This window comes from Canis lupus, chromosome 33, assembly GCF_003254725.2.
Source record: "Canis lupus dingo isolate Sandy chromosome 33, ASM325472v2, whole genome shotgun sequence".
Lineage (NCBI taxonomy): Eukaryota > Metazoa > Chordata > Mammalia > Carnivora > Canidae > Canis > Canis lupus.
In genome coordinates, this window is record NC_064275.1 from 3,522,308 (window position 1) to 3,541,394 (window position 19,087).

General features: G+C 34.0%; 1 long non-coding RNA gene across 1 annotated transcript in view; it reads right to left on the reverse strand.

Moving 5' to 3' along the window:
- Positions 1-18,550, reverse strand: part of LOC125754272 (uncharacterized) — a 71,964-nt gene extending 53,414 nt beyond the window's left edge. Inside the window, exons 1-2 of the long non-coding RNA XR_007408037.1 lie at positions 18,447-18,550; positions 4,891-4,981 (exon numbers count right to left, since the gene is read on the reverse strand). This is a non-coding gene — a long non-coding RNA (uncharacterized LOC125754272). The remainder of the gene's footprint in view (positions 1-4,890; positions 4,982-18,446) is intronic.
- Positions 18,551-19,087: the final 537 nt, after the last annotated feature.

Below are 19,087 nucleotides of genomic sequence, written 5' to 3' on the forward strand. Positions count from 1 at the left end.
TCTCTGATCTGATGATTTTATTTTATTTTATTTTTTAAGATTTTATTTATTTATTCGTGAGAGACAGAGAGGAAGAGACATAGGCAGGGGAGAAGCACGCTCCCTTCAGGGAGCCCAATGCAGGACTCGATCCCAGGACTCTGGGATCATGACCTGAGATGAAGGCAGATGCTCAACCAGTAAGCCACCCAGGCATCCCAAGATCTGATGATTTTAAATACAAAACATTTACCTATTTCTTCAGGCCACTGACCCATTTACAAGTCTTATTCAACAAACCTTAAGCTCAAAATTAGCCCAGCCTGGTAAATGTTTAGAAAACAGAAGACTAAAATTTTTATCTGAGATTCCTTGAATGTGAGATAGATATTTGAATTCAGATTTGCTGTCTTTTCCTTCACAGACAACCTAAAGAAACTTTTGGGCAGGAGAGTTGGGTGTGAAAATAAAACATAATTACCAAAGGGCAAATATTCACACTTCATATAGGAAATATTAACTCACTTTAAGCTATGTCCATGAACATTACTTAAATATTCTTTTCCAGGAGAAATAAGGGTTTTAAAATAACATGTTACAAAAGAGATAAATAGAAGATTTGGGGAGAAAAAAGTATTTTTACAATAGTACTTTGGTTCTTAGAAATAAAGACACTAACTTTAAAAGGAAAAAATTGTTCTTTTATAAGGATTTTCCTGTGACTAAGCATGAATTTAGAAAGAGAAGCCAGGAAATATCTTGAAGTAGAAAATCAAAATTGAAGCACTCTTGTAAACTGTTTTTTCACATGTTTTTTTCTTTGCAAGTTTTATAATTAAGCATTGAAAGATAGCTTTTAAAATTTATTGTAACAGCACTGGCAGATACAAGCATGCAATGAATCATTTTCCTTTTTTCCCTCCAAGCCCAAGGACGTTACCAGTTCAGATTTTCAATGGTTATTACTTCAACTTAATTTGAATAATTTTTCATACCCTTATATATAATAAAGTGCATAGAAACATGTTTAAATGAGTATTTGATGAAATAAAGAGCCTTTAAAAGAGTAATAATCCCTCTACACCATCTTTAGAAGTGGTCTGTATGTAATGATTTATTCTTAAAAAAGAACACATTACCCAACAGCCAGTTGTTGGCTTAACTGTGTTATACATTACAACATGCAGCCTATTATGAATAATGAGTCGAAAGCAGTGAAATCTAATCATATTTATTAGCTTAATTTCCTTGTATGTGTTTTAGGAATTCTCAGCCGCGTGATACATGACAATTAGAACACTTACGCTGAGTCTCAGTGCTTGCTATCATAGAAACACATCACTAAACAAAGGGAACGACACTGCTAAGAGTATGGAAGGGCAAACCACAGACTGGGAGTAGATATTTGCAAATCATACATCTGATAAAGGATTTATATCCAGAATATATAAAGAACTATCCAACTGTATTAACAAAAAAGCAAACAACCCCACAAAAATACTTTTTTTATTTTTTGGAAAACATACACGTCATCAAAAAAAAAAAAAAAGAAAGAAAGAAAGAAAGAAAAAAGGAAAGATTCCTAGTAATATGTCACAACATGGATGTACCTCAAAATATGATGCATAAAACTAGACAGATCAAAAAGTTTACTTATTATATGATTCCATGTATGCACTGAGCCCTTGAAAATGCAGACCCCTCTATATTGCCAGAAATTCAATCAGTGGTTGTTCAGGGAGGCGGGTGTTACAAAGAGGCTGAAGAAACTTTTGCAGGGAGAGGAGATATGGACACTATCTTGATTGTGGTTATGGTTTCATAGGTACATTACCTATGTCTAAATTTATCAAAACAAACCAATGAACTATTTGCAATTTTGTTGTATATAGATTATACATCACCAAACATGGAAACATGTTTAGGAACTACAAATTTAACATTGAATGGGTTTTTCTTTGTAGGAATTTTTAGAACTTATAAAGTATGTTTAGAAAAATCTGATGGGATCCGGGATCAAGTCCCACATCGGGCTTCTTGCGGGGAGCCTACTTCTTCCTCTGCCTGTGTCTCTGCCTCTTTCTCTGTGTCTCTCATGAATAAAAATAAATAAAATCTTAAAAAAAAAAAAAAAGAAAGAAAAGAAAACTCTGACTGGACTAAAGTCAAAAAGTATTTTCACTATCAGGCTTTTCAGAATGTATATATGTCAATATAAATTGTAAAACTTTAGGCAAATGGTATTACATAGATGATTCTATAAATATTTTTGAAATTATCTTTTATTCATGATTTCATAAGACAGCATCCTTGGAATATGTTTTGCAAAACGCTATAGAATAATGATAGCCAGCATTCCTAGGTGGCCTTATACTGTCCCATTGTGGCTAAGACGGACACCGAGAGATGACCAACTCTCCATCAAAGATACAGGGTCCCATTTAAGAATTTAATGAGAAGAGAATGCCTGGCCTGACTAGAGATTTACATTTCAACTTCCTTTGCAGCTTATTGGAGTCCATGTTACAAGTTCTTGCAATTGGTATGTAAGCAGAATTTATATGCGACATCTATGAAAAAGTGGTTTCTGCACATTTTCTTTCCCTGTCCATTGGCCGAAGGAGAGCTCTCTAGAACCCCAGAATATGATACTCTTAATTTCTGAATTGTAAGTCTTAACTTGAGTGAAAAATAAGTTCTCTAAGCTTTTGAAGTATCAATAGTACCATAAACAATAGTAAAATTTTGTCCTTGAAAGGATTTAGTTCTCATTGATCAGCTTCTGTTAATACCTGGAGAATTCTGTGAAGGTGCTCCACCGCTAATTACTGCAGTATAAGATACGTTTTTCTCTATATATTTTATGTACCTTATTTTCCTCAATATGCAACTCAGAATATAAAAGATAAGAAATGTGATATGCATCCCCAATAGGTTTATAAAGCTCAAATTCAAATCAAATAATTCCTTTACTTATAACCATCATGTGAAGAGATTAACTGAACTCAAAGCCAGCTTGATATCTTTGTCATTATTTCTGACATTGATTTTATACCTTTCATTAAATGTCCCTCAAACTATCTAGACTGAGATGTACTTTTTTTTAGATGGAGATGGACGGACATTTAAATCAAATATACATTTAAATCAAATATACCCATCACAACAATATCTCAATTAGCAACATGAGTGTGTTAATCTGTTTTAAAATGATCCTAAAGATTTTTCTGAAGAGCATTTTTGCTTTGCATTATGTAATTACTCTCTCCACCATTAATGAAAGTTTGATTGCTGACTTGATATAAACATGATAGCAAGTCTTTTTTCCTGTTATTGTTAGCAGGCAATGTTCTTAAGAAAGCTCTGGAAAGACATATTTGTATAAATAAATAAATGTGCCATTCATAAGACTAAATTCTTATCCTTCAAGTTTTCATCATATTATGCAACTTGAACTCCATGGTCAAATTACTATCAAATTTCCAAAGAAAACACATGCATTTTTACTTTTGCTAAATGCAATATTGTAAATATTATAAATTAAGTATTTTAATTTAAATATTGTAATTTTTTTCTTTTGATAAATGTAACTTTGTAAATTAGGCTTCACATTCTGAAGTCTAAACTAAGACTCATACATATAGAAATAATCAAATTTTGAGTGAAAAACATTTTTTTTAAATCACACTTGCTTTAACTATGTCAGACAGAGTTAACAGTTAAAGAAGGCATAGAGGATCCAAAGTGGCAATGCTCAAAAATCTGACACTTATTGCAGGAAAAGACATAATATAGCCATAGTATTAAACTAGGGATGTACATCACAGCCACAGGCTGCCCCACAGGAAGAGGTTCAGAGGCCACAACTGAGCTCCTGTCACCTGCTTTCTTTAAGGGACAGACATGGAAAAGATTCCCCTTTTGGATTGGAAATCACCACTGAGTGCACAGAACACCTCAGAATCAAGAAGTCCAATGTGAAGTGTTTGGGATTTATTTGATGTTTATTGTTCAATCTCATCACACATTTTAATTCCATTTATTTCACTGTAGGAGAGACTTGATAATGAAGAGGGAGCCCGGCTAGCTAAGGACAAGGCACAGAGGATATCCCGCAAAAGACCCCCACTCAGGGTGGGATCCATGTGCCATTCTTCAGGGAGCTTCCAATTTTCTTAATGTTAATCCCTTGCTAGTGAGAAAAACAATCTTTAACTTGACAATGGCAAGGCCTCCAGTATCTTGCAGGTCCTCTTTAACAGGCAAAAATCCTTTTGAAATCTCCCTTTTCCCTACCTCCCGCAACTCTACAAAGTATATAATCAGCCACCCCTCAGTCCCCGGGGAAGCTGCTCTTCCTGCCCATGGGTCCTGTCCCTGTGTTTTAATAAAACCACCATTTTGCACCAAGACATTTCAAGAATTCTTTCTTGGTTGTCAGCTCCAGGCCTCAACTATATTCCAAAACTTCGTCATTAAGAACATCTATATTCTAAATACATGAATTCTTTTAAGGAGCCTCATTTACATGGTTCTCAGATCTTTCATTCCGTTTATTTCAACCTAATCAAAATTCCAAAGGTAAACTCTGTACAACCTACACCTGAAAACAGACAAGTCTAACAGGTTTGCCTTCGTGGCACATACATTATGTACATATAACATTACAGGAAAACCAACTCAGTAATGCTACATATTTAAGACTTCACTTTCTTGGGGATAAATTCCAGATTCCTTAAATTGGCAAATCAGTTGTCACAATCTGAGTCCAAGTTTATTTTTCTACAAGAGCAAATTCAGACCCAACCAAATAAAAATCCTCATTATCGTATTGCCAACTCAGTGATTAAGACTTTTTGTTCTTCATGTGAACCAGACAGAGAGTTGTTCACCTTACGCACTCCTACTTACTCTTAAATGGCAGGTTTGGTGTCAGTTCCTTCTGATTCCTCCCTGAGCGCCCTTGTGTTTCTAGAAGTACTTGGAATGTAATCATTGTAACCTGCAACACAGTGAGACCATAAACCTTCCTCAAGTAGCAACGGCTTTAAAAAATTCATGATTCACCTGACCTGTATTGGGACTCAGAAATTTCCATTTTAAACATATATGCCTGTTTAGACAGTTGTTTTTCTTTGTTTTGGGTTTTGCCTGTTTTCCCCCTTGCATACATTAAGAAACATTATTCTAAGTAGAGTTGCTTAAAATTAGCATTTAGGTACTAAATCCTTAAGGGAAATTTTCAGTAAGTGTTCATATATTCTAAAGAGTGAACTAAAACAACATTAAAAAAAAAACTATAATTAGGAATTCCAAAAAGACTAGTAATATGTCAGGTGTATTCTTCACTATTAATAGGTATTTTATAGTTTATTCTTAATTTACTTATAAGAATGAATAAGTTATATGAAATATTCAGTGATACTCATTTGAGATTCCCCACTGCAATGAAATTATAATTTGTCTAAAGAATCCCTTCTCTCCTGGCTCAATCTGGATGACTGTCCTTTTTTTATTTCAGGATGTGATGATCTTTTTCTCCTGTATAAGCCACTCTTGTATTAATCTCTCACAGCTGGAGAGGAATTCACTGTTTCCCATTTCAGTCTCAATTTTGTTTACAATTTAGCCAAGGTCAATGAATGTAGTCCATGTGAATGAATACATTTAAAATACAACAGCTGTGATTATTTGAGTGGTATAAGAATAGCCCAGGCTTTTTAAGTTAAAATATATATTTGATGAATTCTTGCTCTTATCTCTTCAATAATGCTTTAATTGTTCAAAGCTTTTTTTGGCATTAGTTTTCAAGCCTTCATTTAACAATCTGTTACACATATGTTTTGAATGCCCACTTGAGGGTAAAGAAACTCTAGAAATCGTTTGATCCAAAAACTTCAAAAAGTCATTTGATCCAAGAGTAGTATAACTCTAGGTGACTCAACCCACCATTAATTCAGTTTGTCAGTGATTTATGTGTGCTATTATTTAGCACACCATATTAGTTTTGTAGAACTACTGTTAACAAATTCCCACAGAGTGGCTAAGAACAACAGAAATTTTTTACTTTAAAGTTCTTGAAGTCTAAAATCAGGCAGGGCCACACTCCATAGGGCTCAGGGGAAGAATCTTCCTTGTCTCTTCCAGCTTCTAGCATTTCAGGCATTCCTTGGCTTGTGGCAACAGAGCTCTGATCTCCGCCTCCTTCTTCACAAGGCCTTCTCTGTATCTCGTTTCTCTCCACCTTTTCTTATAATGACATCTATCTTTGGCTTTAGGGTTTATGCTAAATGTAGCATAATCTTATCTTGAGATCCTTGATTTACTATATCTGCAAATATCCCTTATTTTTCAGAATAAAGTCACTTTCTCAGGTCCCAGGGATTAGGATTTAAACATAATTTTGGAAGCTACTATTCAACCCATACCCTCACCAAAACATTCCTAATATCATGAAGGCTCCCTAATATATTTTTGACAATAAGTAATTGATTTATTGAAGTAAAGCTACTTCACATTATTTCTCTCATCCACCCTTTTCACACACACACACACACACAAACATACACACATACACACCGTTCTCATATATTATTATATTATTTTCGGAAACAAGATTAATACCATTGCTTTAGTTTTACTTCATATATACAATTAACTCTATTTTCAAACTTCAGTGATTATCATGGAAACAACAATTAAAAGATGCAAGTATTTAACAGGACCAGAAAGAAAACTTCGTGGTCATGATAGACAACAGCAAAAACGTCTGAACTTTCTGTAGGACTAGTAATTCATGCATATTTCCCTTTTATGTCCACAACAACTCTAAAAGAGGAAGATCAGGCATTTAAAACTCCTTTTCAAAGATGAGGAAATTTTAAGTTCATAAGATCTTACTTTCAGCAAGATCAGATGGCTAATGCAGTAGAGGACATAACAAAAGGGCATAAAAAAGCTCTAGCTCTGGACTTCAAGCTTGATCACTTCACTAGCAAACAGAACCTTGAGATAATTCCTATTCAGGGTCTTACTTCCTCCACCCCCACCTCAAACTCTGTGCTGGGTCAGTCCATCTTTATCTCAAAGACATTACCCTTTCTCAGAAAACTATTCCTCTCCTCCCAAACATACTCAGATGGTGTGCTATGCCTGAGCTTCTTGAATACATTCTCCAGGTCTGAAGGTTTTCCTTTTCAAAAACCAAAGTCCCTTCAAACATAAACAATACTTTGAGATATTTCAGGCTTGATCCTAATAAGGAGAGGTGGTTTCAGCAGATAAGATTGCAACATATGAGGTGAAGATGTATTAGGGAAAAACAGCTTTCAAAAAAATGATACCACTGATACATGTTCCTAGGGTATTCTTTTCTTGAATTTTTTCTTTAATAAAAATACTTGTTATCCAATTTAAATATATTTCTTTATAGCCCTTTTTAAAGCCATTTGGGTAGAAAACAAAATATATATGTCTTTATATATGTCTGTGTATAAAGTGTTATAGTTTTAGTAATGTTAATGCACGAAGCTATTATCTACCTGTTTGTCACGAGAATTCTCAACTGAGAGAATGAGTTTTAAATTTAATTAGAATAAGACTCAAACCTACCTGCAGGATTTTACTATTTGAGAACTTAGGAAGATTTTCACTTTGACATTCAGTTACTTAAATGGAAATAAGCATGTACAATTGGTACGGGAGAGCTTGGCTCTGGTCTCACACAGTCGAAGAATGAATCTCATGGACAAAGGAAGTGAGTAAAGGGATAGAAGTTTATTAAGTAAAGATACAGAGAAAATCCTCAGGAGTGAGAAGAGTCCCAAGAGGTTTGCCACTAGGGGGTTGATGGTTGGTCTTTTATTGAAAGCCAACCAGGGAACCTAAATCCTTTTAATGTCTCTATCGATATCATAAATTGAGTAAGGATTAGTGATAACATCTTTAATGGGTTATTTCTTCTTTGGGGTCTGGTTATTCTTTGTTGGTCACAGATGACTGTCATAAAAAAGAAACTCTCCCTGCCTACACCTGGGGCAGGGTGATCTGGATTGTTTCCTTATTTCTGGTTTCCTTACACCTCAGCATTTTGGGGATTTTTGTGATCTTGATTCTGTGGCCCCCTACCTGAGTTAAGGAGAAAGGGGGCTAGACAAGGCTGGGTAGAGAGCCAGCTTTCAGTAAAATACCAACCCTATGAGCCCTCAGTGGCAACCCTGTGGGGACCCTTTTCACCTCTGAAAGCTTTCTCTGTATCTTTACTTAACTTCTATTGCTTTACTCACTCTATGTCCACGAGATTCATTCTTTGACTCTTGTGAGACCAGAACTTAGCTCTCCCGTATCATACCTATCTCTGCTTAGCCCCATTTATCCCTAACTCACAATCTGGAGACAGAAAAAGACAGAAAAAGAATGTTCCAATTTTCAGAAATACCACAATTTGTTAAATATTACATTCTATATTTGTCTTCTGGAATTAATTCAACAAATGTGAACAAAGCCTTAACAAATTAAATAAAAGCATATTTTAATTAAATAAAACCAACAAATAAGCATTTTATTATCACATTAATAAATAAAAGAGTTTAAGTTAAATCCTTTAAATGGCTATTAATTCACTTAGTTAGACCTGAATATTTTACTAAAGGGAAATGATATTTATTGGAAGATATTTATATGACAAATTAAACTTGTCTCATAGATCATGTTTAAATATATCTTAACTTCATGAAATACATATTATTTTGTATAAACGGAGCACAAATTTCTATTTGATGAACTACTTTACTAAATTAAATGAAGGCACAATGTGAAGGATGTCAGAACATGCTACCTTCTTGAATTAAATATTTATAAATAATGTACTAATCTAATACAATCATAAATTAAATAGGTAAACATAAGAATTATTTTTTTCTGTGACCAAATAAATCTGCTACTGAACCTTTTACATAAGTTACTTGGAAATACACAAAATCTTAGCCAGCATGTACAACAGTGTTTTTGTAACAGAATATATGGCAGATATTTAGTTAATAGCTATATAGACACTTTTCATATAATTTAAAAAAATTTCCTCTTTATTTAACAAGCATTCATAATAGAAAATTGTAGATGACAATAACCTATTATATAGCTTTATATAAATAAGTTTAGTCATAACATAATATATTTCTTTAAATAGGAAGTAAAATGGAGGTGTTGATAGTCATAGCTTGGGTTTTCCTTAGAAGAAGTAAAAGGCTTTACAGAGCAGAAGCTATATAATGCATATGTAAATATAAAAAATGATAATTTTGCATATGAAAGAAAATATACTATTAAAACATAGAATCACCCTTTTTAAAAAGATTTACTTACTTATGTAAGTGAAAGAGAGAGAAAGAGTGGTGATGATGGGTGGAGGGAGACGGAGAGAAACTTAAGCAGACTCAGCACTGAGTGTGGAGCCAGACAGAGGGCTGACTGTGGGGCTTGATCTCATGATTCTGAGATCACAACCTGAGCTAAAACCAAGCATGGGGTGACTGACTGTCCTACCCAGGTCCCCTACATAGAAATAATTCTTATCATGTCTTTTAACTTCACATAAATCCAAATGCTATAAATAAGTTTTTTGTTGAGTCCTGAACTATTAAAATAAAGATAAACCAATGACATGAAATGGAAATCCGAGTTTTCGTACACTATTTTTATTTATTTATTTTTAAATTTCATTTATCTATTTGAGAAAGAGAGAGCACAAGCACAGGGGAGAGACAGAGAAAGAGATAGAAGCAGACTCCCGCTGAGCAGAAAGACTGAAGCAGGGCTTGTTCTCAGGTCCCGAGGATCATGCCCTCAGCTGAAGGCAGACACTTAACTGACTGAGCCACCTAGGCATCCTATCTTACATTATTTTAGATAAAAATATCCCCTAACACGTTACTTTTACCGCTATCTGTGATTTTTCAGAGTAGATTGAAATTACAGTTCAATCTGCATAATGTACACAGGATGCACATTTTAAATTAAGGGCACAAAGGGGCACCTGAGTGGCTTAATGGTTGATTCTCCCTCTGCCCATGTCTCTGCCTCTCTCTGTGTCTCTCATAAATAAATAAATAAAATCTTTTATAATCAATTAATTAATTTAAAAGGACACAGAAATGGTGGAAATAAAAGTAGGAAAAGCTATTCCTTGACAACATTGATTAAAAGAATAAAAGAGTATTATAAAGAATAAAAGACATTAAGAAATAGTGAAACAATCAAAGATCTAAAACTCAAAGTTTTATAGACATATACAGTTTCAAATTTAATAAAACAAAAGTTGATAAATCAAACATGCATTCATACTTCAACATAGAACACCTTTTGAACCATAGCATAACTCTAAAAATGTCTCAAAGATTGAAATTACATGTGTCTGTTGTCTAACAGCTATGACATTAAGTTAGAGCACAATAATATAAAAATAACTAGGAAATCCCCAAAGCCTTGAGAAGTATTCAGCACTCTTAAAAATCTCAAAAAAGGAGATTATAATGTAACATACAATATTATCATCTAAGTGATAATGAAAATAGAGTTACTGGGCAGCCCGGGTGGCTCAGCAGTTTAGTGCCACCTTCAGCCCAGGGTGTGATCCTGGAGACCTGGGATCGAGTCCCACGTCAGGCTCCCTGCATGGAGCCTGCTTCTCCCTCTGCCTGTCTCTGCCTCTCTCTGTGTGTCTCTCATGAATAAATAAATAAAATATAAAAAAAAAAACAAAAAAGAAAATAGAGTTACTGAAAAATATAGAATGTGGCTAAAGCATCTTGAAAGGAAATTAAATACATATTAAATCTAGATATATATTAAAAAGAAGAATGCTGAAAATCAATTATTCTAGCTTCCCACTTAAAAACTATAGAAAGAAAAGTAGAAGGATAAATTATAATGAAGATAGAGGAGGAAAACAATAAAAATAAAAGCAGAAATTAATAAACTAAACCCATATTTTCCCAACAGTATATAAGAAATTAGAGTTTATTATAAAGAAATTTATGTCAAAAAAGCTTTAAAATATATGAAATGGAAAATAACTTCAAAAATACAGCATGCAAATATTAATACAAGGGATCCCTGGGTGGCCCAGTGGTTTAGTGCCTGCCTTCAGCCCAAGGTATGATCCTGGAGACCCGGGATCGAGTCCCACATCAGGCTCCCTGCATGGAGCCTGCTTCTCCTCTGCCTGTGTCTCTGCCTCTCTCTCTCTGTCTCTCTCTCTCTGTCTCTCATGAATAAATAAATACAATCTTTTAAAAAATAGCAATATAAGAAAGTACAGATAATAAATATTTTCTTTGTATGAATGAAACACACTACACTTTGTTTAAAAATCCAACAAAGAAGGAAGCCTGGGTGGCTCAGTGGTTGAGCATCTGCCTTTGGCTCAGGGCTGACCCTGGAGTCCCAGGATCAAGTCCCACATCAGGCTCCCTGCATGGAGCCTGGTTCTCCCTCTGCCTGTGTCTCTGCCTCTTTCTCTCTGTGTCTCTCATGAATAAATTAAAAAAAAAAACAAAAAGGAAAAGAAATCCTTGCGAAGTATTAAAAAGAAAAAACACCTCACAAACAAAAATATACTGGGCCAGACAGATTTACAAGTGCATTCTTCCAGACATTTAAAGAAGACATGAGATAATTGAGTAATTCTTCCAGAAAATATGAAAAGAGAGACCAGTCCCAACTCATTGTATGTGGAGAAGCATGAGTCTGACAGTAAACCCTTGCCAATACATTTGAAGAAAAAGAAATTTCTACACTGATCTGTTTAATGAATTCAGACACAAAAATTATAAATAAAATATTAACAAATTAAATACAGAAAATTTTAAAGAAGATAATACATCAAGACTAACATTTATTACAGAAATGTAGGGTTGGTTCAAAAATTTGAAAACTAAGCAATGAAATTCATCACATTAACAACATAAAATAAAAAAAATAATAATCTCAATATATTATAAAATCATTTGAAAAAATGATTGCATGTTCATGCAAAAAGAATAGCTATCAACACACCAGGAATAAGAAGGAATATCTTTAATCTAAAAAAAATCCTCAAAAAACTAATAGGTAACACTTATTAATGAAATATTATTATCTTTCCCTCCAAGATTGGGAGCAAGGATATTTTTTATCAATGTTTTACCTCAGTAGTGTATTGGATATCTTTGGCAGTGTAATAAGTCAAAAAATGTCTTAACCAGTCCTACAAAGGAAAAAAAACCCTCATTTTTAGATGACATGATCAGGTTTATAGAATTAATACACTATTAGAAAACATTTAAAATTAGAACATTTGCCAAATAGAGTGCAACATGGAGAAATAAATTATATTTTCACATACAAAATAGCAAGCAAGTGAAAAATTAAATTTGAAAAAAAATTTCAGTAACATCAAAAAGACTAAAAATAAGGAATAAATCTATGAAAAGATACAAAACATCTCTCTGATAAAAATGACATATAATACTGAGAGAAAGTAGAAAAGACATTAGTAGATGTGAGGGTACACTCAGTTCAATATTGCCAGGATTAAAAATCTTTTTTTTTTTTTTAAGATTTATTTACTTATATTAGAGAAAGAGAGAAAGAGCACAAGGGAGAGGGAAAGAGGGAGAGAGACTCTCAAGCAGATTCCACTATGAGAGCAGAGTTCAACACGGTGTTCAATATCACAATCCAGAGATCATGACCCTGAGACCACAACCTGAGTGGAAACCAGGAGTTGATGGATTAACCGACTGTGCCACTCAGGCGCCCCCCAAGATTAAATCCAACCCCAAAGATATTTTGTGAAAACTGACAAGTTGATTTAACAACATATATGGAAATACAAAGAATCTATAATAGTCAAGCAAGTCTGAGGAAAAAGGAACAAGCCCCCTCCCCAAATTTATCTTTATATACAATTTTCTATGATATAAAATATAATTTTAAATATACCCTAATTAAGACAGTATGGCACTGGTGCTTGATAGGTAAATAGATCAGATAAGAACACATAATTCAGAAACACTTATCTTTTCAATCAATTCATTTACAATGACTATCTCAATGCAATTTAGTGAGGAAAGAGTGGGGAGTCAATAAATAATACTGGGTAGCAGATATGCATATAAAAAAAACACCAACCTTGACATTTACCTAATAATATAGATAAAAATTAGTTCATAATGAATGATATGACCTAGTTAGAAAAAAATTATTTAAGGATGCCTGGGTGGCTCAGTGGTTGAGCATGTGCCTTTGGCTCAGGGTGTGACCCCAGGGCCCTGGGATCGAGTTCCACATTGGGCTCCCTCTTCTTCTTCCTCTGCCTCTCTCTGTGTCTCTCATGAATAAATAAAGAAAATCTTTTAAAAAAATTCTTTTTTAAAAAAAGAAAAAATATTTTAAAATGACACACAAAAATAGATGTTAGATAAATGATAATAGATTAAGTAGATACAGAGAGGGTTCCATCATTTCTGCAGCTTCATATATACCTCATAGAAATGCAGGTGCATACTCATTAAAAACATTTAACGTGTTCCACAACATGATTTGTAATAGATCCAAGTTGGAAAAAGACCAAACATCCATGTAGAACAGAATGGATTAATAAATTGGGCATATTGATAGAATGTCAGACATAAAAGAGTCCATGCTTTATAACTTCATGTATGATGTTCAAGATAAAAACTATATGTTAAGGCAAAACTAAACTATACTCATAGAAGATCTAGCTTAGTGTGGAAAAGTATTAAGTTAAAGAACCTTGTTACTTGGTGAATACTTAATTGAAACTAATTGTTTTGATAGGATAGGGTTCCTGACAAGAAACAAATGCTATGGTTTGACTTAAAAGGATTTTACTACTATTTTATAAACTTACATATAAGCTTCTATAAACTCGTGGATTTTATAATTTCTTAAATGCGAATCACTCAGTAAAAACAAGATTATCTTAAAGTTTTCTATTTTTCTGGAATGGCACTTTGTGAGAGTTCTTTTAAAATTTTAATGTTAAACATATATAAATAAAATAATTTCAAACTGGAAAGAAAATATATTTTTACATCAAATGTTTAATTATAATTAATTTTAATAGAACAGTTGAAACTTTTTCCTTTTGTTTATACTCTTTTAAACATTTTTTATAGGATTGATATTTTAAAAATTTATATAAATATATATTTACATACGTATATATATTCAGAGCTTTCAATGTATGAAATTGCCGCATATATTTCTCAATTTATTACTTATTTTTGTTATTTTTGACATAGTAATATTTGAATTTTATGTAATATACATATATTGCATATACCCCCAAAGCAGAAAATATTCCATATTTTACTCTAGTTCGTTTACCCATAGCTTAAAGAATATTGATACACTATGGCACCAATTATCAGTATTTTATTTACAAAATATAAGGAAACTGCTAAATTTTATTAGATATAATAAGTATCTGTGCCTAGTTCTATCCCTTTTTGGAAGAAATTAGTATCAAGCATTCATAAGTGTTCTAATCCCTTTCAATTTAATAGGCAAAAAAATCAATTATTTTTTTCATACTCTCGGGTATTCTTGACCAGATTCAAAGCAAGTGAGATTGTAGCAACACAATTCTACAGGCAACAGAGGAGCCAAGATAAGACATGAAAGAATATAAAACATTAAATCCAAGGGGAGCCAAGAAGTCCAAGGAACAGTATTCAAAAGACCTCAAATCTTAAAGTGCTCAAGGACGATTATAACAATGGTAGTTTCCAGTCCAAATGTGATATCTAAATTCCAACTGAAAATAATGAATTGGTTCAATGCTCTTTGTCCATTTATAGAAATCTGACCAGTGATGAAAATATATTATACACAACATCCAATTTCTGTTGAGACAGAAAAGCAAATATTAAATAGATTCAAGAGCCAGGACAGTGAGGGTGCTCCAGGGGGGCATTAGGAATCTTTGGGAGTATAAAGAGTGACTAAACTTTATGGTCTACACAGACATTCAGTAGTGATCAGGGGATGCATGGACAGATACAAATGTAACTTCACAACTCCCCAAATGTTGGACAAAAGGTTTTCTTTTTTTTTTTTTAAGATTTTATTTATTTATTCATGAGAGACACAGAGAGAGAGGGAAAGACACCGACAGAGGGAGAAGCAGGTCCCTGCGGGGAGCCCAATGTGGGACCCAATCCCAGGACCCCAGAATCACACCCTGAGCTGAAGGCAGATGCACAACCACTGAGCCACCCACGTGCCCCGGACATAAAGTTTTTAATAAAGTCTCTCCCTGACAATGTTGACAAAGGAATTAATTAGTGTGAGTCACAAACACTAGAATAAAAATAAAGCTGGAAAGAAGAGTAGAAGAGTGGTTAAAAAAAATAGCATCCATCTAATAATAGTCAATATCTTCAATGGCTGACTGCCTTTTCTTTTCACTATTGGTCATATTCTCTTGCTTTTTTGCATGTAAAGTGATTATTATGGGATCTGGTCATTGTGTACATAAGAGCTGTAAAGCCTCCAGAAATGCAATCTTGCACGGCAAGATTTATGTCCAATCCTCACTCTGCTACCCCTACAATTCTCTTTATGTGTGTATGATTTTACAGGTTTCCATGTCTTTCGTTTATATTTATTTATTCCCCTTTTTGGAAAACAAACGTCTCCATGGGTATTAGCTTCCTAGGGTGGCTATAACAATTACCACTAAGTAGATAGCTTAAGAAAACAGAAAATCATTCTCTCAATGTTCTGAAAACCAGAAGTCCAAAGTCAAGATGTCAGCAAAGATTGTTACTTTTGCGAATTTTGAGGGACAATCTGTTCTATTCCTATTTCCTACACCTGGGACAACTGGCAAATCATCGGCTTGTAGATGCGCCCTCCAATCTCTGCTTCCACCTTAACATGACACCCTCTCTGTACCTCTGTGCCTTCACATGGCTGGTTTCCCTCCTCTTCTTATAAAGACAATATTCATACTGGATGAAGGGCCCCCCTTCCTCCTGTATGACTTCGTCTTAACTGATTACATAGGCAATAATCCTGTTTCTCAATAAGATAATATTCTGAGATACTTGGTATTAGAGCTGCAACACATTTTGGGGATGGGGGAATCACAATTCAACCTATAAAAAAGTGTTTCACTTTGTATATTTTGCCCTGACCTCTCTTCCAGCTGAGTAATTCTGTTTTCTGCTCTTTAAACCTACCAATTACAGTTCTTGAAGTTGCTTTTGATTTTATTTTAATAGATTATAATTCTTTAGTAAAGTTCTCCATACATTTATTCATTTCTTCCAATTTTTATTTTAATTTTTTTACACATAATTATATTTATTTCAAACTCCTTATCTACTAATTTCAAAACCTAGATTACATTTATTGTCTGCTTTTCTTTTGCTTTTTGGCTTGTATCACACATTTTTGGTGATTTTTTAAAGATTTATTTGTTTGTTTGTTTACAGATGGGGAGGGGCAGAGGGAAAGGAAGAGAAAGAAACTTAGGCAGACTCCCCACTGAGCATGGAGCCCAATGTGAGACTTGATCTCAGGACTCATGACATCATGACCTGAGCCAAAATCATGAATCCAGTGCTTAACTAACTGAGCCACCCAGATGCTCCTTGGTTATTTTTATTTATTTTTTATTTTTTAAAGATTTTATTTATTTGTTCTTGAGAGACACAGAGAGGCAGAGACATAGGTGGAAGGAGAAGCAGCTACCTGCAGGAAGCCTGATGTGGGACTAGATCCCTGGGCCCCAGGACCATGACCTGAGCCAAAGGCATATATGCTCAGCCACTGAGCTACCCAGGTGCCCCTCCTTATTTATTTTTAATAAAACCCAGAACACGGTAAAAATAATTTTAGGGTCTCTCTTAGGGTGATTTCTCTGGAAATAAAGTTTGAAATAGATTGCCTGTGAAGAAAATCCCATAATGAAAGCAGTAGGCAAGATAGGTAAAAAGATAGCTGAGTAAATATGTAGCTTCCAGTGATGTCCAATCTTATTTTAATCCATGGAGGTAAGTCTCAGAAGTATATATTACATAGGACCATTGGACCCACTTGAGGAAACAGGCCTGCTTTTTGTACCTTTGTAAAATACAATCATTGGCTATGTTTTGACCCCATGGTAAGGGAAGGTAACTTCCCAGAAAATGAATATCTCATTAGCCAAGGGAAATACTTTGGAAAACTCTTTGGGAGTTCTGTTAATTATTAGCAAATAATCCTATTAACAACTAGGGGTATGCACATATTGTTGAAGATGATGTGACACCAAAATACAATCTGTTACAGAGGCCAAAGTCTATATTATTATCTTTCAAGGACAGTTTACTCTTTTTTCTGCAAGACAGACACACTGGGGAAAATTCAGCTCCACGATCTAGCTGATTTGATTTTGATACTGTAGTTTGATAAGCCTCAATGTGTCTCCAGCTGGCCTTCTTCCTAGTGTTGATGCCTAAAAAGATACTAGTGGGAAACTTTACTTCTTCCAGGAGGTCTTACCTCTTTGTCTAGCCCTGAACTCAACTCTGTCTTCTCAACAGTCAAACTTTAGAAAACCCCACTTTACTTTTAGAAGTTTTAAGTAAAAACTTATATCTTTCAGTCATAAGACTTCAAAATTTGGCAGACATCTGAAGAGGGCACATAACACTACATATTGGAATCCTCTAAAATTCCTTTTACTTTTCTCTTTAGCCCATAAGATGAACAAAACCCTCAATGTTGTGATCTCCTACAAAAGTCCTACTCTGCCCAGGCAAATTATATTTTGAGCTTCTTGACAATGACCAGGATTCGCAAATAGCCTCAGGAAAAAAAATGTGTCTGCAGATTGTTGCTCATCACTATACCATTCTACCCTCCAGAAGCTTAACTCCTCTCATCCTCATTACTTCTGATGTCTTTATTTAGTTTTCTAGGTTTTCTATTATTCATGAGAGGAGTATTTGTCGCAGCAAATTACTCCATCTTATCCAGAAGTTACTGTGCTACCTTATAGCCCCTATTTTATCATAGGATAGGGCAAATAAGTAAAATAAAAAGAAAAATAGAAATACAATAGTCACAGAACATAGAGATCAATTCTTAGGGCAAAAGAAAAGGTGACAAATAAAAAGTAACATTTGTTTCAGGCTTTATAGGTTAGGAAATTTTCCAATAAAAGTAAAAGTAAACACTCTAAACAAAGAGAACAGTAGAAGCAAAGCCATAAAGATATATAGAGTTCTGGATTGAAGGAATGTATAAGCAACAATAAAAGATAAAACTGTAAAATTTGGTGGTGTCAAGTTCTGGAAGATTGGACTGGCACCAATAATTTAATTATTTTAAGTATTAAAATAAGCTGAACATTGTTTAATATTTCTTAACTATAGTCAACACATTCCAAAGTTATTCTGTAGAAAACTTACCCAGCCCTAAGGAGTCATGTAGGTTAGAAAATTATTACAAAATCCTTGATGTCATGAAGGAAGTCTAGAGGATTAGAAATGAATAAAATGTCCAACTGAACCTGTAGACAGAAAGAATTATAATTGCTTTTCAAATGTTTATGTAAGAAAGAAAATCAATATTATATTACTCAAATTTTTCTAATTTTATATAGCACATTCCTAATGTCCACCCAAAATGTGTTATTCCCTTCATGTGTGATGATAATGAATTGTCTGAGGATATGGTCACGCAGCTGAGGACTATTCTTTGTCTCTTTTGTACATAGCTTTTTATGGCCATTTGTCTCAAGTCTAATACACCGAAAGTGAGGGGGAGTTCTTTAACTTTCTTGATCTCTTGTTTTGAAAGGAAATTGCTTGCCCTAGACTCTCACTCTCTTTTCTTCCTATGGATTGAATGGCCAACATACTGGTAATTCTTGCTCCCTCATGCAAAGAAGAATTCCTCCAGCCCCAGTGTGAATGATCATGGATAGTTGAGCTTCCCTGAGAGCCTGAACCACTTGCCTCATGACTTATTAGTAAGAGTGAAATAAAATTGTGTTTCATCTAAGCCAGGAGCTCTATGTATAGTAGCTTAGCCTGTATTCTAAACTATG